This window comes from Sapajus apella, unplaced genomic scaffold (genome assembly GCF_009761245.1).
Source record: "Sapajus apella isolate SASKATOON/1434 unplaced genomic scaffold, GSC_monkey_1.0 scaffold6, whole genome shotgun sequence".
Lineage (NCBI taxonomy): Eukaryota > Metazoa > Chordata > Mammalia > Primates > Cebidae > Sapajus > Sapajus apella.
The window spans coordinates 69,886,519-69,910,861 of NW_022436946.1; the positions used below are offsets into that span (position 1 = coordinate 69,886,519).

The 24,343-nt window shown below is 37.3% G+C and overlaps 1 long non-coding RNA gene across 1 annotated transcript; it reads left to right on the plus strand.

Moving 5' to 3' along the window:
* The first annotated feature begins 519 nt into the window (after nucleotides 1–519).
* Nucleotides 520–18,882, plus strand: LOC116549700. Its single transcript, XR_004268013.1, has 3 exons — nucleotides 520–556; nucleotides 1,029–1,036; nucleotides 18,822–18,882. It is a non-coding gene; the product is annotated as an uncharacterized LOC116549700 (long non-coding RNA).
* Nucleotides 18,883–24,343: the final 5,461 nt, after the last annotated feature.

A 24,343-nucleotide genomic window follows, 5' to 3' on the forward strand; every position in this document is an offset into this window, starting at 1 on the left:
ATTTTTCTCTTTTTAATAATTGTGAATGAGAGTTTGCTCATGATTTGGCTCTCTACTTGTCTGTTTTTGGTGTATAGGAATGCTTGTGATTTTTCGCACCTTGATTTTGTATCCCGAGACTTTGCTGAAGTTGCTTCTCATCTTAAGGAGATTTTGGGCTGAGACAATGCAGTCTTCTAAATATACAATCATGTGGTCTGCAAAGAGAGAGAATTTGACTTCCTCTTTTTCTAATTGAATACCCTTTACTTCTTTTTATTGCCTGATTGCTGAGGCTACAACTTCCAATACTATGTTGAATAGGAATGGTGAGATACAGCACACTTGTCTAGTGCCAGTGTTCAAAGGGAATGCTTCCAGTGTTTGCCCATTCAGTATGATATTGGCTGTGAGTTTGTCATAAATAATTTTTATTATTTTGAGATATGTTCCATTTATATCTAGTTTATTGAGAGTTTTTAGCATAAAGGACTGTTGAATTTTGTCAAAGGCCTTCTCTGCATCAATTGAAATAATCGTGGTTTTTGTCTTTGATTCTGTTTATATGATGGATTATGTTTATAGATTTGCGTATGTTGAACAAGACTTGCATCCCTGGGATGAAGCCTACTTAATCGTGATGAATAAGCTTTCTGATGTGCTGTTGCATTCAGTTTGCCAATATTTTATTGAAGGTTTTGCATTGATGTTCATCATGGATATTGGTCTGAATTTTTTTTTTTTTTTTTCAGTTGTATCTCTGCCAGGTTTTGGTATCAGGATGATATGGTCTTATAAAATGAGTTAGGCAGGATTTCTTCTTTTCGTATTGTTTCGAATAGTTTCAGAAGGAATGGTATCAGCTCCTCTGTGTACCTCTGGTAGAATTTGGCTGTGAATCCATCTGGTCCTGGGCTTCTTTTGGTTGGTAGGCTATTAATTGCTGTGTCAATTTCAGACCTTGTTATTGGTCTATTCAGAGATTTAAGTTCTTCCTGGTTTAGTCTTGGGAGGGTGTAAGTTTCCAGGAATTTATCCATTTCTTTTAGATTTACTGGTTTATGTGCATAGAGTTGTTTGTAGTAATCTCTGATGGTAGTTTGTATTTCTGTGGAATCAGTGGTGATATCCCCTTTATAATTTTTTTTAATTGCATCTATTCAATTGTCCTCTCTTTTCCTTTTCATTTGTCTGGGTAGCAGTCTATCTATTTTTTTTTTTTTGATCTTTTATAAAAAAGGCTCCCGGATTTATTGTTTTTTTGAAGGTGTGTGTGTGTGTGTGTGTGTGTGTGTGTGTGTGTGTGTGTGTGTATCTCCTTCAGTTCTATTCTGTTCTTAGTTATTTCTTGTCTTCTGCTAGCTTTTACATTTGTTTGATTTTGCTCCACTAGTTCTTTTAATTGTGACAATAGTATGTTGATTTTAGACCTTTTCTTACTTCTCATGTGGGCATGTAGTGCCATAAATTTCCCTCTAGACACTGCTTTAAATGCGTCCCAGAGTTTCTGGTAGATTGTGTCTTCATTCTCATTGGTTTTGAAAAACATCTTTATTTCTGCCTTGATTTCATTATTTATCCAGTAGTCATTCAGAAGCAGATTGCTCAGTTTCCTTAGAATAAACCTACGCAATACCATTCAGGACCTAGGCATAGACAAGGACTTCATGACTAAAACACCAAAGGCAGTGGTGACAAAAGCCAAAATAGATAAATGGAATCTAGTTAAACTTATCAGCTTCTGCACAGCAAAGGAACAATCATTAGAGTGAAGTGGCAACCAACAGAATGAGAAAATTTTTTTGCAAGCTACCCATCTGACAAAGGGCTAATATCCAGAGTCTACATAGAATTAAAACAAATATACAAGAAAAAAACAAACAACCCCATGAAAAAGTGGGTGAAAGATATGAACAGGTACTTTTCAAAACAAGACATTTATGTGGCCAGCAAACATATTAAAAAAAATGCTCATTATCACTGGTCATTAGAGAAATGCACATGAAAACCACATTGAGATACCATCTCATGTCAGTTACAATGGCAGTCATTTAAAAATCTGGAAGCAACAGATGCTGGAGAGGATGTGGAGAAATAGGAACACTTTTACACTGTCAGTGGGAGTGTAAATTAGTTCAACCACTGTGGAAGACAGTGTAGTGATTCTTCAAGGATATAGAAATAGAAATCCCATTTGACCTAGCAATCCCATTACTGGGTGTATACCCAAAGGAGTATAAATCGTTCTGTTATAAAGACACATGCATATGTATGTTCACTGTGGCACTGTTTATAATAGCAAAGACTTGGAACCAACCGAAATGTCCATCAATGATAGACTGGATAAAGAAAATGTGGCCCATATACTCCATGGAATACTATGCCACCATAAAAAAGAATGAGTTCATGTCCTTTGTAGGGATGTGGATGAAGCTGGAAACTATAATTCTCAGCAAACTGACACAAGAACTGACAACCAAACACTGCATGTTCTCTTAAGTGGGTGTTGAACAATGAGAACACATGGACACAGGGAGGGGAACATCACACCCTAGGGCTTGTTCGTGAGTGGGAGGCTAGGGGAGGGATATTGAGGTGAAGAGATTGGGGAGGGATAACATTAGGAGAAATACCAAATGTAGGTGAAGTGTGGATGGAGGCAGCAAACCATCACGGCATGTGGGTGAAAGATATGAACAATGCTTCAAGATCTTCACATGCACCCAAGTACTTAAAGTGTAATAATAATGAAAAGATACTATCAACAGATCAAATAGATATCCTATAGCAGTGTTCCCCAACCTTTTTGGCACCAGGGACTGGTTTCATGGGAGACAATTTTTCCACAGTGGGGGGGTGTTTGAGGGATGGTTTTGGGTTGAAATTTTCCACCTCAGATCATCAGGTGTTAGAGTTTCGAAAAGAGTGCACAACCTAGATCCCTCACATGCACAGTTCACAATGAAATTCACGCTCCTATGGGAATCTGATGCTACTGCTGATGTGACAGGAGGTGGAACTCAGGCAATAATGCTCACTTGCCCACCACTCACCTCCTGCTGTGATGCCAGGTTCCTAATAGGCCATGAACTGGTACCATTCCGTGGCCTGGGATTTGGGGACCCCTTCCCTATAGAATGGATGAAAATATTTGCAAACTATGCACCTGACAGAGTTGGAATATCTGGCATTTATAAGCAACTTAAACCAATTTACAAGTAAAAAACAAACAACTTCATTAAAAAGTCGGCCAAGGACGTGAATAGACACTTTTTGAAAAAAGCCATACCTGCAACCAACAAATATATGAAAAAAGCTCAACATCACTGATCATTAGAGAAATGCAAATCAAAACCACAATCAGATAGCATCTTATACCAGTCAGACTGGCTATGAGTAAAAAGTCATAAAAACAACAAATGCTGGCTAGGTAGGAGAGAAAAAGGAATGCTGATCCTTTTTTGGTGAGAGTGTAAATTAGTTCAACCAGGTGGAAAACAGTGGGACAATTCTTCAAACAGCTAAAAACAGAACTACCATTTGAGTGAGCAGTTCCATTACTGGGTATGTACCCAAAGGAATATAAATTGTTCTGTGATAGAGAACATGCACATGTATGTTCATTGCAGCAGTATTCTATAATAAATGAATAATATTTAGGTATAAATAATGAAAGTCATAAAAAGATATCTGAAGCTAGAAAAACTTAGGTCCGAGGGGACAAATTTGAGGTGAAATTTTATGCCTTTTGACTTGTGGGGAGGGGGATTATCAAGACGATGGATCTCTCTTTCTTCCTCAAATCACCATGGTTAAGGGACAATCTTTTTCATCTATGAAGAAGGACACAGTTTATGAGTGTGATAGGCAGAGTACACAGTCTCAAAAAATCTTGAAGCCTCGTGGACACTGTAGTATACAATTCTAGACATCACTGCTCTCGTCTTTTATGTGAATTATGCTCCCATGGAGTTGGGAAATGTGTTGCTGCTGTGCTCTCCCCATATATTTATTTACTTCTAGACTACTCACTTATGCTGTCAAGAATAAGAAGCAGCCCTTGGGACACTCTAGATTCCTTCATAATTTAATGTGTTAAGTCAGTTTCTCTAAGCAATGTATTAACTTTGATACTTAACCCACTGCCTGAATAAAACAATGTACTTCTCTGAATCACTTTTCAATTCTTGAAAAAGGTCAGGGTCATTTATTTGATTTCTTACAAAAGGAGACTCCTGGTACCAAGCCACAAGAGACTCATTAACATAAATTCACATAACACCCCTATAAAATTGTTTAAAATGATTGATGTGTGTGGTAGGCCCTAGTATCTTTTAGATCCTGGAATAAATGCTTTAAATTGAAATTTTTGGTTTAGTCTGAAGATTATGTAGCTGACACATCTTTGGGCAAAGCAAGATAAGAGTACTCTCACATTGCTGGGTGCAGTGGCTCATGCCTGTAATCCCAGCACTTTGGGAGGCTGAGGCAGGCAGATCACCCGAGATCAGGAGTTGGAGATCAGCCTGGCCAACATGGCAAGACCCCGTCTCTACTAAAAAGTACAAAAAATTAGCCAGATGTGGTGGCATGTGCCTGTAATTCCAGCTACTCAGGAGGTTGAGGCAGGAGAACTGTTTGAATTCAGGAGGTCGAGGGTGCAGTGAGCTGAGATTGCACCCCACCACTCCAACCTGGGTGACAGCAATACTCTGTCTCAATAAAGAAAAGAAAAAAGAAAAGAAAAGGGGGAGGAGAGGGGAGAGGAGAAAAGGAAAGAAGAGAAAAGAAAAGAAAAGGTCAGTTGGGGGGAATTAGGGGAGGGGTGGTGGGGGGTGGGGAGGTGGGGAGAGATAGCAAGGGGAGAAATGCCAGATGTAGGTGATGGGGAGGAAGGCAGCAAATCACACTGCCACGAGTGTTCCTATGCAACAATTTTGCATGTTCTTCACATGTACCCCAAAACCTAAAATGCAATAAAATAAATGGGAAAAAAAAAAAAAGAAAAGATAGAGTGCTCTCATGTTAGTTCAGGTTCACAAAGATTTTAATTTTTTTTTAGAAACTGGGTCTTGTGTTATCAAGGCTGGAATGGAATGGTGTGATCCATGGCGGCCCACTATAATCTTGAACTCCTGGACTCACGTGACCCTCCCACCTCAACCTCATGAGTAACTAGGACTGCAGGTGTGTGTCACCACACCTGGTTAATTTTTTTTTTTTTAACTTTTAAGTTTAGGGGTACAAGTGCAGGTTTCATACATAGGTAAACTTGTGTCATGGGGGATTTTTGTACAGATTTTTTCATCATACAGGTATTAAGCCTAGTACCCCTTAGTTATTTTTCCAAATCCTCTCCCTCTTTGCACTCTCCACACTCAAGTAGGTCCCAGTATCTCCTCTATGTGCCCATGTGGTCTCATCATTTAACTCCCACTTAGAAGTGAGACTGTGCGATACTTGGTTTTCTGTTCTTGTGTTAGTTTGCTAAGGATAATGGCTTCCACCTCCATCCATGTTCCTGCAAAGAACATGATCTTGTCTTTTTTTATGGCAGCATAGTGTTCCATGTTATATATGTAACACATTTTCTTTATCCAGTCTCTCATTGATGGATATTTAGGTTGATTTCATGTCTTTGCTACTGTGAATAGTGCTGCAGTGAACATACACGTGCATGTTCTTTAGAATAGATATAAATAAATATAATATTTATATTCCTTTGGGTATATACTCTTTAATAGGATTGCTGGGTCAAATTGTATTTCTCTCTTTAGGTCTTTTAGGAATTGCCACACTGTCTTCCGCAATGGCTGAACTAATTTATACTCCCACTAATAGTGTATAAGTGTTCCCTTTTCTCCAAAACCTAACCAGCATCTGTTACTTTTTGACTTTTTATTAATAGCCACTATAACTGATGTGAGTTGGTATCTCATTGTGGTTTTGATTTGCCTTTCTTTAATGATCAGTAATATTGAGCTTTTCTTCATATGGCTGTTGGCTGCAAGTACGTCTTTTTTGAAAAGTGTCTGTTCATGTCTTTTGCTTACTTTTTATGGTGTAGTTTCTTTCTTATACATTTGTTTGAATTCCTTATGGATGCTGTGTATTAGACTTTTGTTGGATGCGTGGTTTGCAAAAATTTTCTCCCATTTTGTAGGATGTCTGTTTACTCTGTTGGTAGTTTCTTTTGATGTTCAGAAGCTTGTTAATTTCATTAAATTCCATTTGTCAATTTTTGTTTTTGTTGCAATTGCTTTAGCATCTTTGACATGAAATCTTTGCTTGTGCCTGTGTCCTGAATGTTATTGCCTAGGTTCTCTTCCAGAGTTTTATACTTTTGGGTTTTACATTTAAGTCTTTAGTCCATCTTGAGTTAATTTTCATGTAGGTGTAAAGAAGGGGTCCAGTTTCAACCTTCTGCCTATGGCTATCCAGTTTTCCCAACACCATTCATTGAATAGGGAATTCTTTCTCCATTGCTTGTTTTTGTAAGGTTTGTCAAAGATCAGATAATTGTAGGTGTGTGATCTTATTTCTGGGTTCTCTATTCTTTCCCATTTGTTTATGTGCCTGTTTTTGTACCAGTATCATGCTGTTTTGGTGACTAGCCCCATACAATAGTTTGAAGTCAGATAGTGTGATGCCTCCAGCTTTACCCTTTTTGTTGAGGAATGCCTTGGCTATTTGGGCTCTTTTCTGGTTTCATATGAATTTTAAAATAGTTTTCTCTAGTTCTGTGAAGAATGTCATTTGTAGTTTAATGGGAACAGCATTCAATTTATAAATTGCTTTGGGCAGTATGGCCATTTTAATGATACTGATTCTTCCTTTCCATGAGCATGGAATGTTTTTCCAATTGTTTGTGTCATCTTTGATTTCTTTGAATAGTGGTTTGTAGTTCTCCTGATAGAGCTCTTTCACCTCCCCAGTTAGCTGTATTCCTAGGTATTTTCTTTGTTTTATAGTAGTTCTGGATGGGAGTTCATTCCTGATTTGGTGCTTGGCTTGAGTATTGTTGGTGTATAGAAATGCTAGTGATTTTTGCACACTGATTTTATATCCTGAGACTTTGCTAAAATTGTTTATCAACAAGAAGCTTTTGGGCTGAGACTATGGGATTTTCTGGTTATAAGATCATGTCATCTGCAAACAGGAATAGTTTGACTTCCTCTCTTCCTGTTCAGATGCCTTTTTTTCTTTTTGTCTTGCGTGGTTACACTGGTCATGACTTCCAATACTATATTGAATAGGAGTGGTGAGAGAAGGTATCCTTGTCTTGTGCTGGTTTTCAATGGGAATGCTTCCAGCTTTCCCCAGCTAATTAATTTTTTTAAAGAGATTAGGTCTGATTATGTTTCCCAGGCTGGTCTCCAACTCCTGGCCTCAAGTGATCCTCCTAACTCGGCCTCCCAAAGTGCTGGGATTACAGGTGTGAGCCACCATGTCTTGCCTGTCCATGAAGTTTTGAGAGTAGAAATGTATATGACTTTCTTATCAGAAAGCTAAGACCCGTTCCTACTCTGGGTCACACTGCTCCTAGTTTCTTTGGGTCCTTTGCTTACATGATCCTGCTCATACACAGAGAAAGCTGGCTGGCACTGTGGAAGGAACCATGGAGTGAGAGCCAAAAAAACGTAAGGTGTAGGCAATCTGGGCACCTGTCACTAGCTGGTGATAGCCCAGACACTGGACTTCTCTGCTTTATTTTATCTGTAAAATAACCTTAATAATATCTGCTTGTGTTAGTTGTCTGTGGCTGACGTAACAAATTACTACAAACTTAAAACCATGAATTTATTATCTCACACTTTGGCAGGTCAGAAATCCAACACAAGTTGCTTGGGGCTAAAATCTAGGTGCTCACCTGGCTTTGTTACTTTCTGGTTGTACTAGGAGAAAATCTGTTTCCTTGTCTTTTCTAGCTTCTAGAGCCTGCTCACATTCACTGACTTGGGGTCTCATTACTCCATCTTCAAAGCCAGCAATTTAGCTTTGATGCTGCTTATGTTGTTAAATGTTTTTCTCTGATCCTCTCTCTTCTGCTTCCCTCTATTTTGGATAATCCTTGTGATTACACTGGGCCCATTGGATAATCCAAGATAATCTTTCTATTTTAAGGTCAGCTGATTAGCAACTTAAATTTCCTCTGCAACCTTTATTTTTCTTTACCATGTAACCTTACATATTCATAGATACTGGAATTAGAATGTGAACATTTTGGCACATGCCTGGCATGTGCCTATGTCCCCTTTAGTTGGTAGAGGAATAAAATATAAAGACACAGCATCACTATCAGTTACCATAATGATATACTATTGTCTGGATAAAGTATTTTTATGTGATTCAAGATAAATTAAAAAACTCATTGCAGTCAACATTGATATGCTTAGTTTTTTGTTTTAATATTAGCCATTTGGGAGATATTCAGCAGTATACCCTTATGATTTTAATTTGCACTTTCCTGAAGACTAATGGGAATAAACACCTTTAAATGTGTTTGTTTACAATTCATACATCTCATATTATAAAAGCTATATTTAAACCTTTTATTCATTTAAAAATTGCATTTTGTCTGCATTGTGTTGTATGAGTTTGGGGTGGATTTGCTGTTGTGTCACCTTAACTAAACTGGAGCTATGTTTTCTAGGATTTCCCTCTCTGGTTGGTGTAGGCCTGAAAATTTGCACAGGGTTTGGAATGAAGACATTAAGCAGCAACTATCTTCTTTTTATTCATGGAAAGTTGGAGCAAGGCAGGTAGCACTGTTGTAGCTCACACACACTGTTGCTAATTTGCTGGTCACCCTGTGAGCATGAGGCGGCATCTGAGTTCATAGCTCCTCCTGTCCAGTCAGACTTCCTCTTTACATTGCACTGAATCCTGGACCAGGTGCATACTTATCTTCTGTAGTCAGTTGAGTTTGTGTCAGCCCAAAAACTATATGTTGGGATAGTAGCCCTCAGTACCCCAGAATGTAACCTTACTTACAGTCTTTATAAAGACAGGTAATCAAGTTAAAATGAGTCATTCTAATCCAAAGAAACTGGTATCCTTTTGAAAAGGGACAATTTGAACAGAGCGACAGACACACACACATTCACAGAGAATGCCATGTGAAGATGAAGGAAGAGATTCGGGTTATGTAGCAGATACTAAGGAATGCCAAAGATTGCCAGCAAACAACCAGAAACTAATCTAGAATGGAAGAAGTTCTTCACAGCTCTCAGGAAGAACCAACCATGCCAACATTTTGATCTGAGATTTCTAGCCTCTAGAACCAAGACAATACTTTTCTATTTTAAGCTGTCCAGTTTTTATCACATTGCTGTGGCAACTCTAGCAAATTAATATATCTCTCTAATCACTGTGCCAACTCTAGCAAACTAATACTTTATCTTTTTCCATTGTTTTACTTCTCTATTTTTGGTTTAAGATCACATTGTAACAACTACTATAGCTTTATAGTAAATCTTGAAATCATGGAGTGTAAATCCTCCAACCTTGTTGTTTTTCAAAATTGTTTTGGCTATTCTAGATTCTTTAAATTTGTATATAAATTGTAAAATGAGTTCATGGTTAAAATATTTTTTCTTGATTTTGGTTAGGATTGAATTGGATATATAGATTAATTTGAGGGAAGTATTGATAGTTTAATAATGTTGAATCTTCAAATATATGATCATAACATATATTTCTTTAGATTGTCTTCATTTATCTAGATCTTTAAATGTTCTTAAGAAATGGTTTTTAGTTTTCAGTGTTTTCATTAAATTCTTATTTTTATGTTGTTGTAAATAGCATTTTAAAATATCATTTTCTTAGGAATGCTTTTACACTGTTAGTGGGAGTGTAAATCTATTCAACCATTGTGGAAGACAATGTGGCAATTCCTCAAGGATCTAGAGCCAGAAATTCTGTTTGATCCAGCAATCCCATTACTGGGTACATACCCAAAGGATTATAAATTATTCTACTATGAAGACACATTTACATGTATGTTTATGGCAGCACTATTCACAATAGCAAAGGCTTGAAACCAACCCAAATGCCCATCAATGATCAACTGGATAAAGAAAATGTGTCATATATACACCATGGAGTAGTATGCAGTCACAAAAAAGACTGAGTTCGTGTGCTTTACAAGGACATGGATGAAGCTGGAAACCATCATTCTCAGCAAACTAACACAGGAACAGAAAACCAAACACCACATGTTCTCACTCTTAAATTGGAGTTGAACAATGAGAACACATGGACACTGGGAGGGGAACATCACATACCAGTGCTTGTAGATTGTTGGGGGGCAAGAGGAAGGAAAGCATTAGGACAAATACCTAATGCATATGGGGCTTGAAACCTATATGATGGGTTGATAGGTGCAGCAAACCACCATGGCACATGTATACCTATGTAACAAACCTGCACATTCAGCACATGTATCCCAGAACTTAAAGTAAAAACATATATATAAATAAAATAAAATATTATTTTCTAATCATTTGTTGCTAATATAGAAATACAGTGTTTTATATATTGACCTTGTATCTTACAACTTTGCTAAATTCACTTGTTCTAGTAGTTTTAAAAAAATGGATTTCTACATAAAATACAGAATAATGACACTACGAAATGCTCGTAAGGATGTGGAGTAAGGGTAAAACTCATTCATTGCTGACGGGAAGGCAAAATAGTATAACCTCTTTGGAAGAGTTTGGCAATTTGGTATAAAGCTAAACATAGGCTTACAATATTATCTGGCAATCATGCCCCTAAGCACTTACCCCTAACTGCACATGAATGTCTATAGCAGCCTTATTCCTAATTGCCAGAAATTGATCAAGATATCTTCCAATAGTTAAATGGATGAACAAACTGGTTTATACATGCAGTGGAATACTATTGAACAGTAAAAAAAAAATGAGTTTTTCAAGCTATAAAAAAACATGGAGGAACCATAAAGGCACATTTCTAAGTGAAAGAAGTCCAACTGAATTAGCTCTTCACAATGTGATTTCAACTATATGATATCAGGGAAAAAGCAAAACTGTTGAGACAGTAAAATGATCAGTGCTTACTAAGTCTTTGGGGGGTAAAGAGGGAGAGATGAATAGGTAGAGCCCATATAGCTTTAAGGAGATGAAATGTTTTGTATGATTCTGTAAATATGGATACCTGACATGATGAGCTTGTCCAAATCCATAGAACTTGTATAACACAAAGGATGAAACTTAATGTGAACTGTAGACTTTAGTTAATTGTATCAAGGTTAGTTCAGTTTTAACAAGCAGAGCACACAAATGCAAGATCCTAATAGGGGAAACTATGTGTAGAGGGGTGAGGGGGTATATGGGAACTTTCTACATTTGCTGCTCAATTTTTCTATAAACTTAAAAGTTCTCTGACAAAGTCTATTAAAAAGTAGATTACTCAGGATTTTGAAATCTTAGTATACAATCATGTCATCTTTGAATAAATACTGTTTTATATCTTCCTTTGTAATAGGTATCTCTGTGTCTGTCTCACTGTCTTTTCAAATTGTGTCCTGACCCTTGCTGAGACCTCTGTACACTGTTAAATAGTAGTGAAAGTGTACACATTTGTTTGCTTTCTCTTAGGAGAAACATTTTATCTCCTTTACTATGGAAATATTGTGAATTACGTTGATTAGATTTTCTCATGTTAAACCAATCTTGCATTCCTGGAATGAATTTCACTTAGCCATGTCTTATTATTATTTTGTATATATTACTAGATTCAATTGGCTACAACCTTGTTGAGTATTTTTGTGTTCTTAAAGGTTTTGGTCTAATCTTTTTCTTATAACGTTCTTGTACTGTTTTGAATTCAGAGTTATGCTAACCTCATAAAACAGGTTGGAAGTATTCTTTCCTCCTAGGTTATGTGCTAAAGATTGTGTAATTTTGATATTATTTCTGCCTTAAATATTTGATAGAATTCACTAGTGAAGTGATTCTGACTTTTTTTTTAAGAAATTACAAATTCATTTACTTAACAGAGTTATTTAGACTTTCTGCTTTCCATGTCAACTTTTTAAAAAAGGATTTTAATCTAGTTTAATCTAAGTTTTATTGTATGTTGGCATAAAGTTCCCCATAACAGTCACTTCTCACTTATTGTCCACAGAGTCAATTATAAAGTTTCTTCTCTCATCCTTAATGGAGCCATGTGGTGCAGAGTATGTAAGCTTTGTGCATTGGTGAGTGGTCGTTCTGATGTAAGTGGCCATTTTAATATGGGTCAACATGGCCATAAATAAATACTTCTCAGTTTCTGTCCAAATCAAAAGCAAGATATTCGGCCAGGCACAATGGCTTACACCTGTAATCCCAGCAGTTTGGGAGGCTGAGGCAGGTGGATCACCAGAGGTAAGAAGTTTGAAACCAGCCTTCCCAACATGACAAAACTCCCTCTCTACTAAAAATACAGAAATTAACCGGGTGTGGTGGTATGCCTGAAATCCCAGCTACTTGGGAGGCTGAGGCAGGAGAATTGCTTGAACCTGGAAGGCAGAGATTTCAGTGAACCAAGATCACATCACTGCACTACAGCCTTGGCAACAGAGTGAGACTGTCTCTAAAAAAACCAAACTTACAAAATCAAACAAATAAAAAAATAATAAACAAGAATATCTTTATTCAGTAAAGGTGAGGGTTGAGGGTTGGAAGCTTTGGTAAATATAAGGTGGATCTGACAAGTACGGAGGCCATGTAATGCAGACCTCAGCAACGTGGTGGCTGCAGGTGAGGAGAGGTCTCATTAAACTCTGGAAACACCAACCTTAAGAGAGTCTCAGACCTAATGGCGGTGCAACTGATACAGATTATTCTGGAACTATACAGCCTTTGGCTTTAGCAGTGTGTTTGGACCAAGTGGGGCCTGAGATGACAGTGGACCCCAGAAGGTTTAGTAAGCACAGCTGGTGCAATTGGGAAGAGAGTTTTTCCATATACAAGACTTTTAGATATTGGGACCTACAAAAATTATATGATGGCTGCTCCGTAAAAATCTACAGGCCAGAACTTAAATCTACAACTTAGTTTCATGAGTGGCTCAGAGCACTGATTGATGTGTGTTTCTCACAGGCTGAGTCAGGCAGAGAAGACAGGTGACTTAAAATTGGTTCCTCTTATGACATTTTCAATTGCATTCTGGGCCAAGGAAGGATTATGTGGACAGACTAATTTCTTGCATTGTATGTGACATGCCAATAAGCTTGTAGGGGATATTCTTCCCATCACTTAGTTGTCTCTGGGCTTATTAATTATATAATCTCTGACCATGATTTTAGAATTTAACACAAATTATGGCTTCATTCATAAGTGTAGCTTTTTTTTTTTTTTTTTTTTTTTTTTTTTGGTCATCCTTGACTCTGGTAGATCTTTATTTTCAGGCATAAGTCACATACCAGTCCTGTATCCCACAAGCTTAAGGAGTTACAAATTAGCTTTTCTTTTTTTTGATCCTTTTTCCCCCCCATAAGTTATTGGGTTACATATTAGTATTTGGTTACATGAGTAAGCTCCTTAGTGGTGATTTGTGAGATTTTGGTGCACCCATTACCTGAGCAGTATACACTGCACCATATTTGTGGTCTTTTATCCCTCACCCCCTCACCCTCTTCCCCCCATGTCCCCAAAGTCAATTGTATAATTCTTATGCCTTTGCGTCCTCATAGCTTAGCTCCCACATATCAGTGGGAACATACAATATTTGATTTTCCATTCCTGAGTTACTTCACGTAAATAATAGTCTCCAATCTCATCCAGGTCACTGCAAATGCTGTTAATTCATTCATTTTTATGGCTGTGTAGTATTCCATTATATATATATATATATATATATATATATGTGTGTGTGTGTGTGTGTGTGTGTGTGTGTATACCAGTAGTGGGATTGCTGGATCAAGTGGTAGTTCTACTTTTAGTTCTTTAAGGAATCTCCACACTGTTTTCTATAGTGGCTGTACTAGTTTACATTTCCACCAACAGTGTAGCAGTGTTCCCTGTTCACCATATCCACACCAGCATCTACTGTTTTTGAGTTTTTGATTATGGCCATTCTTGCAAGACTAAGGTAGTATCATATTATGGTTTTGATTTTCATTTCCCTGGTCATTAGTGATGTTGAGCATTTTTTCATACGTTTGATGGTCATTTACATATATTTTTCTGAGAATTGTCTATTCATGTCACTTTTGGATGGGATTGTTTTTTTCTTACTGATTTTTTTGAGTTAATTGTAGATTATGGATATTAGTCCTTTGTCAGATGTATAGATTGTGAAGATTTTCTCCCAGTCTGTGGGTTGTCTGTTTACACTGCTGTTTCTGTTGCCTTGCAAAAGCTCTTTAATTAGGTCCCAGCTATTTATCATTGTTTTTATTGCATTTGCTTTTGGGTTCTTGGTCATAAAATTCTTGCCTAAGCTAATGTCTAGAAGGGTTTTTCCAAAGTTATCTTAGAATTTTTATAGTTTCAGATCTTAAGTTTAAGTCTTTAATCCATCTTTAGTTTATTTTTGTATAAGATGAGAGATGAGGATCCAGTTTCATTCTCCTACATGTGGCTTACCAATAATCCCAGCACCTTTGTTGAATAGGGTGTTCTTTCCTCACTTAATGTTTTTGTTTGCTTTGTTGAAGATCCCTTGGCTGTAAGCATTTGGGTTTATTTCTGGGTTCTGTATTCTGTTGCATTGGACTATGCACCTATTTTTATACCAGTACCACAATGTTTTGGTGACTATGGCCTTATAGTGTATTTTGAAATCAGGTAGTGTGATGCCTCCATATTTGTTCTTTTTGCTTAGTCTTGCTTTGCCTATGCAGGCTCTTTTTTTTTGTTTCATACTAATTTTCGATTTTTTTTTCTAATTCTGTGAAGATGATGGTGGTATTTTGATGGGGATTCTGTTGAATTTTTGGAATGCTTTTGGCAGTATGGTCATTTTCACAATACTGGTTCCTCCTGTTCATGAGCATTATATGTGTTTCCATTTGTTTGTGTCATTTATGATTTCTTTCAGCAGTGTTTTGTTGTTTTACTTATAAAGATTTTTAAATTCCTTGTTTAGGTATATTCCTAAGTATTTTATTTTTTCTGCAACTATTATAAAAGTGGTTGAGTTCTTGATTTGATTGTTCACTTGGTCATTATTGGTGTATAGAAGTGCTACTGATTTGTGTACATTAATCCTGTATCTGGAAACTTTGCTGAATTCTTTTATCAGTTCTAGGAGCTTTCTGGAGGAGTCCTTGGGGTTTTCAAGGTAAACGATTATATCATCAGCAAACAGTAACAGTTTGACTTCCTCTTTACCAATTTGGATGCTCTTTATTTCTTTTTCTTGTCCCATTTATCTGGCTAGGACTTCCAGTACTATGTAAAAGAGGAGCTGTGAGAGTGACCATCCTTGTCTTGTGCCAGTTCTCAGAAAAAAATGCTTTCAACTTTCCCGGTTAAGTATTATGTTGGCTGTGGATTTGTCATAGATGGCTTTTATTATATTATGGTATGTCCCTTGTATGCATATTTTGCTGAGAGTTTTAATCATAAGGCGATGCTGGATTTTGTCAAATGCTTATTCTGCATCTATTTGAGATAATCATATGATTTTTGTTTTTAATTCTGTTTATGTGATGTATCACATTTATTGACTTATGTATGTTATACCATCCCTGCATCCCTAGTATGAAACCTGCTTAATCTTGTTGAATTATCTTTTTGATATGTTGTTGGATTCAGTTAGCTAGTATTTTGTTAAGGATTTTAACATCAGTGTTCATCAAGGATATTGGTTTGCAGTTTTATTTTTTGGTTACATTTTCCATGATTTTGGTATTAGGGTAATGCTGGCTTCATAAAATAAACTATGAAGGTTTCCTTCCTTCCTTCTTTATCTTATGTAATAGTGTCAATAGGATTCGTACTAGTTCTCCTATGAATGTCTGGTAGAATTTTGCTGTGAATATTTGTCTGGTCCTGGATTCCTTTTTTATTGGTAGTTTTTAAATTATCATTTCAATCTTGTTGCTTGTTATTTGTCTGTTCAGGGTTATCTAATTCTTCCTATTTAAGCTAGGATAGTTTATGTGCATAAAAGTGTTCATAGTAGCTTTGAATGCTATTTTGTATTTCAGTGGTGTCAGTTGTAACACCTCCTGTTTTATTTCTTGAGGTTATTTGGATTTTCTCACTTCTTTTTTTTTGGTTAATCATGCTAATGGTCTATCAATTTTTTTTATCTTTTCGAAGAATCAGCTTGTTTCATTTATCTTTTGTATTTTTTTTTCAATTTCCTTTAGTTCTGCTCTGATCTTAGTAATTTCCTTTCTTCTGCTGAGTTTGGGTTTGGCTTGTTCCTATTTAGTTCCTTGAGGTATGACCTTAGAATGCCAGTTTATGCCCTTTTCAGGCTTTTTGATATAGGCTCTTAGGGTATGAACTTTCCTCCTAGCACACTGCCTTCGCTGTATCCCAGAGGTTGTGGCAGGTTGTGTCAATATTGTCATTCAGTGTGAATAATGTTTTAATTTTATTTCGATTTCATTTTTGACCCAATGTTGATTCTGCCATGGTGGTTTGCTGCATCCATCATCCCATCATCTACATTAAGTATTTCTCCTAATGCTATCTGTCTCTTAGCCCCCCAACACCTGACAGACCCTGGTGTGGAATGTTCCCCTCCCTGGGTCCATGTGTTCTCATTTTTCAACTCCCACTTAAGAGTGAAAATATGCAGTGTTTGGGTGTCTGTTTTGTGTTAGGTTTGTGAGAATGTTGGTTTCCAGATTCATCCATGTCCCTGCAAAGGACATGAACTCATCCTTTTTTATGGCTGCATAGTATTCCATGGTGTATATATGCCACATTTTCTTTATCCAGTCTATCACTGATGGCACTGATGGGCATTTGGGTTGGTTCCAAGTCTTTGCTATTGTGAAAAGTGCCACAATAAACATATGTGTGCATGTGTCTTTATAATAGAATGATTTATACTTCTTTGGATATATACCCAGTAATGGGATTGCTGGGTCAAATGGTATTTCTGGTTCTAGATCCTTCAGGAATTGCCACATTGTCTTCCACCATGGTTGTACTAATTTACACTCCCACCAATAGTGAAAAGTGTTTCTATTTCTCCACATCCTCTCCAACATCTGTTGTTCCCTGACTTTAATGATTGCCATTCTAACTGGTATGAGATGGTATCTCAATTTGGTTTTCATTTGCATTTCTCTAATGACCAGTGATGATGAGCTTTTTTTCATATGTTTGTTGGCTTTATGAATGTCTACTTTTGAGAAGTGTCTGTTCATATCCTTCACCAACTTTTTGATGGGGTTGTTTGCTTTTTTCTTGAAATTTGTTTAAGTGCTTTGTAGATCATTGATACTAGCTCTTTGTGTGATGGGTAGATTACAAAATATTCTTTCATTCAATTGTAGGTTGCCTGTTCACTCTAATGATACTTTACGTTGCTATGCAGAAGCTCTTTAGTTTAATTAGATGGCATTTGTCAATTTTGACTTTTGTTGCCATTGCTTTTGGTGTTTTAGTCATGAAGTCCTTGCCCATGCCTATGACCTGAATGGAATTACTTAGGTTTTCTTCTGGGGTTTTTATGGATTTAAGTTTTCAGTTTAAGTCTTTATTCCATCTTGAGTTAATTTTTGTATAAGGTGTAAGGAAAAGATCCAGTTTTAGCTTTCTGTAAACAGCTAGCCAGTTTCCCCATCACCATTTATTAAATATGGAATCCTTTCTCCATTGCTTGTTGTTGTCAGGTTTATCAAAAATCAGGTGGTTTTAGATGTGTAGCATTATTTCTGAGGTCTCTGTTCTGTTCCATTTGTCTATATCTCTGTTTTGGTACCAGAACCATGCTGTTTTGATATACTATATCCTTGTGGTATAGTTTTAAGTCGGGTAGCATGATGCCTCCAGCTTTTTTTTTTTTTTTTTTTGCTTGGATTGTTTTGGCTGTATGGGCTCTTTTTTGATTTTATATGAATTTTAAAATAGTTTTTTTCAATTTTGTGAAGAAAGTTAGTGGAAGCTTGATGAGGGTAGCACTGAATCTATAAATTACTTTGGGCAGTATAGCCATTTTCATGATATTGGTTATTCCTAAACATGAGCATGGAATGTTTTTCTATTTGTTTGTGTCTTCTCTTATTCCTTTGAGCAGTGGTTTGTAGTTCTCCTTGGAGAGGTCTTTCACATCCCTTGTTAGTTGTATTCCAAGGTATTTTATTCTCTTTATAGCAATTGTGAATGGGAGTTCACCCATGATTTGGCTCGCTGTTTGTCTGTTATTTGTGTTTATGAATGCTTGTGGTTTTTGCACATTGATTTTGTATCCTTAAGTTTTGCTGAAGTTGCTTATCACCTTAAGGAGATTTTGGGCTGAGATGATGGAGTCTTCTAAATATACAATCATGTCATCTGCAAATAGAGATAATTTGACTTCCTCTTTTCCTAATTGAATACCCTTTATTTCTTTTTCTTGCCTGATTGCCCTGGCCAGAACTTCCAATACTATGTTGAATAGGAGTGGTGAGAGAGGGCATCCTTGTCTTTGCCAGTTTTCAAAGGAAATGCTTCTAGTTTTTGCCCATTCAGCATGATATTGGCTGTGGGTTTGTCATAAGTAGCTTTTATTATTTTGAGGTATGTTCCATTGATACCTAGTTTATTGAGAGTTTTTAGCATAAAGTGCTGTTGAATTTCATCCAAGGCCTTCTCTGCATCTATTGAGATAATCATGTGGTTTTTCCTCTTTGGCCCTGTTTATTTGATGGATTATGTCTATAGATTTGTGTATGTTGAACCAGCCTTGCATCCCAGGGATGAAGGTGACTTGATTGTGATGGATAAGCTTTTTGATATGTTGTTGGATTTGGTTTGCCAGTATTTTATTGAGGACTTTTGTATCAATATTCATCATGGATATTGGCCTGAAATTTTCTTTTTTAATTGTGTCTCTGCCAGTTTTTGGTATCAGGATGATGTTGGCCTCATAAAATGAGTTAGGGAGGATTCCCTCTTTTTGTATTGTTTGAAATAGTTTCAGAAGGAAGGGTACCAGGTCCTACTTGAACCTCTGGTAGAATTCAGCTGTGAAACCCTCTGGTCCTGAATATTTTTTTGTTTGGTTTGCTCTTGATTGCTGCCTCACTTTCAGACCTTGTTATTGGTCTATTCAGTGATTCAACTTCTTCCTGGTTTAGTCTTGGGAGGGTGTAACATGTGTCCAGGAATTTATCAACTTCTTCTAGATTTTCTGGTTTATTTGCATAGAGGTGTTTATAATATTATCTGATGGTAGTGTATTTTTGTGGGATTGGTGGTGATATCCACTTTATAATTTTTTATTGCATCTATTTAATTCTTCTCTCTTTTCTTCTTTATTAGTCTGGCTAGTGGTCTATCTATTTTTGCTGATCTTTTCAAAAAGTAAGCTCCTGGATTTATTGAATTTTTGAAGGGTTTTTTGTGTCCCCATCTCCTTCTGTTCTGCTCTAATGTTAGTTATATCTTGTCTTCTGCTAGCTTTTTAACTTGTCTTTTCTTGCTCCTCTAGTTCTTTTAATCATGATGTTAGGGTGTGTATTTTAGATATTTTCTTGTTTCTCTTGTGGCCATTTAGTGCTATAAATTTCCCTCTACACACTGCTTTAAATGTGTCCCAAAGATTCTGGTACATTATGTCTTTCTTCTCATTGGTTTCAAAGAACCTCTTTATTTCGCCTTCATTTCATTATTTATCCAGTAGTTATTCAAGAGCAGGTTGTTCAGTTTCCATGTAATTGTGTGGTTTTGAGTGAGTTTCTTAATCCTGAATTTTATTTTGATTGCGCTGTGGTCTGAGAGATTCTTATGATTTATGTTTTTTGAACTTGCTGAGGAGTGTTGTACTTCCCATTATGTGGTCAATTTTAGAAAAAGTGTGATGTGTTGCTGAGAAAAATATATATTCTGTGGATTTGGGGTGGAGAGTTCTGTGGATGTCTATTAGGCCCACTTGGTCCAGATCTGAGTTCAAGTCCTGGATATCCTTGTTAATTTTCTGTCTCATGTATCTTTCTTATATTTACAATGGAGTGTTAAAGTGTTCCACTATTATTATGTGGGAGTCTAAGTTCTTTGTAGGTCTGTAAGAACATGCTTTATGATCTGGGTGCTCCTGTATTGGGTGAGTGTATATTTATGAGAGTTAGCTCTTCTTGTTGCATTGATCCCTTTACCATTATGTAATCCCCTTCTTTGTCTCTTTTGATCTTTGTTGGTTTAAAGTCCATTTTATCAGAGATAGGTCTTGACTCTTTATCCAATTTGTCAGTCTGTGTATTTTGATTGGAACATTTAGCCCATTTACATTTAAGGTTAATATTGTTATGTGTGAATTTGATCCTGCCATTATGATGCTAGCTGCTTGTTTTGCCCATTAGTTGATGCAATTTCTTCATAGTGTCAATGGTCTTTACAGTTTGATATGTTTTTGCAGTGGTTGGTACTGGTCATTCCTTTCCATGTTTAGTGCTTTTTTTCAGGAGCTCTTGTTAGGCAGGCCTGGTTGTGATAAAATCTTTCAGCCGTTGCTTGTTCTTAAAGGATTGTATTTCTCCTACACTTATGAAGCTTCGTTTGGCTGCACGTGAAATTCTGGGTTGAAAATTCTCTTCTTTAAGAATGTTGAATATGGGCCCCCAGTCTCTTCTGGCTTGTAGGGTTTCTCCCAAGAGATCTACTGTGAGTCTGATGGTCTTCCCTTTGTGGATAACCTGACCTTTCTCTCTGGCTGCCCTTATCATTTTTCTTTCATTCAACTCTGATGAATCTGATGATTATATGTCTTGGGATTGCTCTTCTAGAGGAGTATCTTTGTGGTGTTCTCTGTATTTCTTGAATTTGAATGTTTGCCTGACTTGGTAGGTTGGGAAAGTTCTCCTGGATAATATCCTGAAAAGTATTTTCCAGCTTGGTTTCATTTTCCCTGTCACTTTGAGGTACACTGATCAAATGCACATTTGGTTTTTTTTAGGTAGTCCCATATTTCTTGGAGGCTTTGTTTATTTCTTTTTACTCTTTTTTCTCTCATCTTGTCTTCTTGCTTCATTTCATTGAGTTGATCTTTAATCTCTGATATCCTTTAATCTGCTTGATTGATTCAGCTATTGAAACTTTATCTACCTTTGTTCATTGAAGTTGGTGACCTTTGAATGGGCTCTCTGAGTGAACATCCTTTCTGTTCATGTTGAAGCTATTTCTCTCTGTTAGTTTTCCTTCTGTCAGTCCCCTTTGCTGCAGGTCAGCTGGAGTTTGTTGGAGGTCCACTCCAGACACTGCTTGCCTGTGAATCATCAGTGGGTGCTGCTGAAGATCAAAAATTGCGGTACCCACGAGATGCCAGCCAGAGCTCTCCTGTATGAGGTGTTTGTCAGCTGTGGGCTCCACCCAGTTTGAACTTCCTGGGGGCTTTGTTTACATTGTGATGTTAAAATCGCCTACTGGAGCCTCAGCAGTGGTGATGCCCCTCCCCCAACCACGCTTGAATGTCCCAGGTTAAGTTCAAACTGCTGTGCTGGCTGCGAGAATTTCAAGCCAGTGGATTTTAGCTTATTGGTTTTCATGGGTGTCGGACCCACAGAGTCAGATCACTTGGCTCCCTAGCTTCAGCCCCCTTTCCAGAGGAGTGAGTGGTTCTGTCTCGCTGGTGTTCCAGGCACCACTGTGGTATGAAAAAAAAAAAAAAAAACTGCTGTGGCTAGCTCAGTGTCTTCCCGAAAGTCCGCCCAGTTTTGTGCTGGAAACCCAAGGCCCTTGTCTTGTAGACACCAGAGGGAATCTCCTGGTCTGCATGTTGTGAAGTCCATGGGAAAAGCACAGTATCTGGGCTGGAGTGCAGGGTACAGTCTCTAATGGCTTCCCTTGGCTAGGAGGGGGAACTCCCCAGCCGCTTACGCTTCCTGGGTGAGGTGATGATCCACCTTGCTCAGACTCAACCTCCTTGGACTGCATCTACTGTCCAACAAGTCCAAATGAGATGAACTAGGTACCTCACTTGGAAATGCAGAGATTACCCGCCTTCTGTGTCAGTCTCGCTGGGAGCTGCACACCGGAGCTGTTCCTATTTGGCCATCTTGCTAGCATTCCCCGCTGGTATAATTTAAATTCATTGTTTCTTTGTGGATTTTCTGTCTTGATGACCTGTCTAGTGTTGTCAGTGGAGTACTGAAGTCCCCTACTATTATTGTGTTGCTGTCTGTCTCATTTCTTAGCTCTGTTAGTAATTGTTTTTTAAGTTTGGGACCTCCAGTGTTAGGTGTGTGCATGTTTAGAATTGTGATATTTTTCTGTTGGACAAGGCCTTTTACTATTACATAAATGTTCCTCTTTGTCTCTTTAAACTGCTATTGCTTTAAAGTTTATTTTGTCTGATATAAGAATAGCTACTCCTGCTCCCTTTTGGCATCCATTTGGATGAAATGACTGTTTCAACTCCTTTACTTTAAGTTTATGTGAGTTCTTATGTGTTAGGCGAGTCTCCTGAAGGTAGCAGATGGTTGGTGAGTTCTTCTCCATTCTGTGGTTCTGTATCTTTTAAGTGGAACATTTAGACAATTTACATCCAATGTTAGTATTCATCATTTATGTTACATTCATCGTGCTTTTTGTTACCTGTGTACTTTGTTTTTTTTTGTTTGTTTGTTTGTTTTTTAACATGTATTTTTGTTTTATGGGTCCTGTGTGATTTGTGCTTTAAAGAGGTTCAGTTTTTATATGTTTCCAGGACTTATTTCAAAATGACATAGAGCTACTTTTAGCAGTTCTTGTAGAGGTAGCTTGGTAATAATAAATTCTCTCAGCATTTGTTTGTTTCAAAATAACTGTATTTTTTCTTCACATATGATCCTTCATTTTGATGAATACAGAATTCTTTGCTGTTAATTGTTTTGTTTGAGGAGGCTGAAGATAGGGCCCCAATCCCTTCTAGCTTGTAGGGTTTCTGCTGATAAATCTGCTGTTAATCTATACGTTTTCCGTTATAGGTTACCTGGTGCTTCTGTCTCATAGCTCGGTAAGATTCTTTCCTTCATCTTAACTTTGGATAACCTGATGACAATGTGCCAGGTGAAGATCTTTTTGCATTGAATTTTCCAGGTGTTTTTGTGCTTGTTTTATTTGGATGTCGAGGTCTCTGGCAAGGCCAGGGAAATTTTCCTCGATTATTACTCCAAATATGTTTTTCAAGCTTTTAAAATTATCTTCTTCTTCAGATACATGAATTATTCTTAAGTTTGGTCATTTAACATAATCCCAGACTTCTTGGAGAATTTGTTCATATTTTCTTACTCTTTTTTCTTAGTCTTTGTTGGATTGGGTTAATCTGAAGATCTTGTCTTTGAGCTTTGAATTTCTTTCTTGTACTTGTTAAATTCTATTTCTGAGGCATTCCAGAGCATTTCACATTTCAAAAGTATGTCCAGAGTTTTCTGAAGTTTTGATTGTTTTTTCTTTAAGCTATCTATTTCCTTAAATATTTCTCTCTTTACTTATTATATGATTTTTTGGATTTCTTTGTATTGGACTTTGCCTTTCTTTTGTCCCTCCCTGATTAGCTTAATAAATAACCTCCTGAATACCTTCTTAGATAAATCAGGAATTTCTTCTTGGTTTGGATCAATTTCTGGTGAACTAGTTTGATTATTTTGGGGGTGTTTAAGTGCTTGTTTTATTATATTATCGGGGTTTGTTTTCTTGTTCTTTCTCATTTGGGTAGGCTCTGTCAGAGGGAAAATCTAGGGCTGAAGGCTGTTGTTCAGATTCTTTTGACCCATTGGGTGTTCCCTTGATGTGGTACTCTTTCCCTTTTCCTATGGATGTGACTTCCTGTGAGCCAAACGTTAGTGATTGTTGTCTCTCTTCTGGGTCTAGCCGCCCAGAAAGTTTACCCAGCTCTTGCTGGTACTGGGGTTGTCTGCATAGAGTCCTGTGATGTCAACCATCTGTGGGTCTCCCAGCCATAGATACCAGTGCCTGTTTCAGTGGAGGTGGCTGTGGGGTACAATGGACTCTGTGAGGGTTCTGAGCTTTGATGGTTTTATGCTCTATTTTTCTGTTGGTTGGCCTCCTGCCAGGAGGTGGCATTTTCCAGAAAGCATCAGCTGTATTAGTATAGAGAGGGACTGGCAGTGGGCAGGGCCCTAGAACTCCCAAGATTATATTCCCTTTGTCTTCCACTACCAGGGTGGACAGGAAAGGATCATCAGGTGGGCACAGGGCTAGATGTGTCTGGGCTCACACTCTCCTTGGGTGGGTCTTGCTGTGGCTGC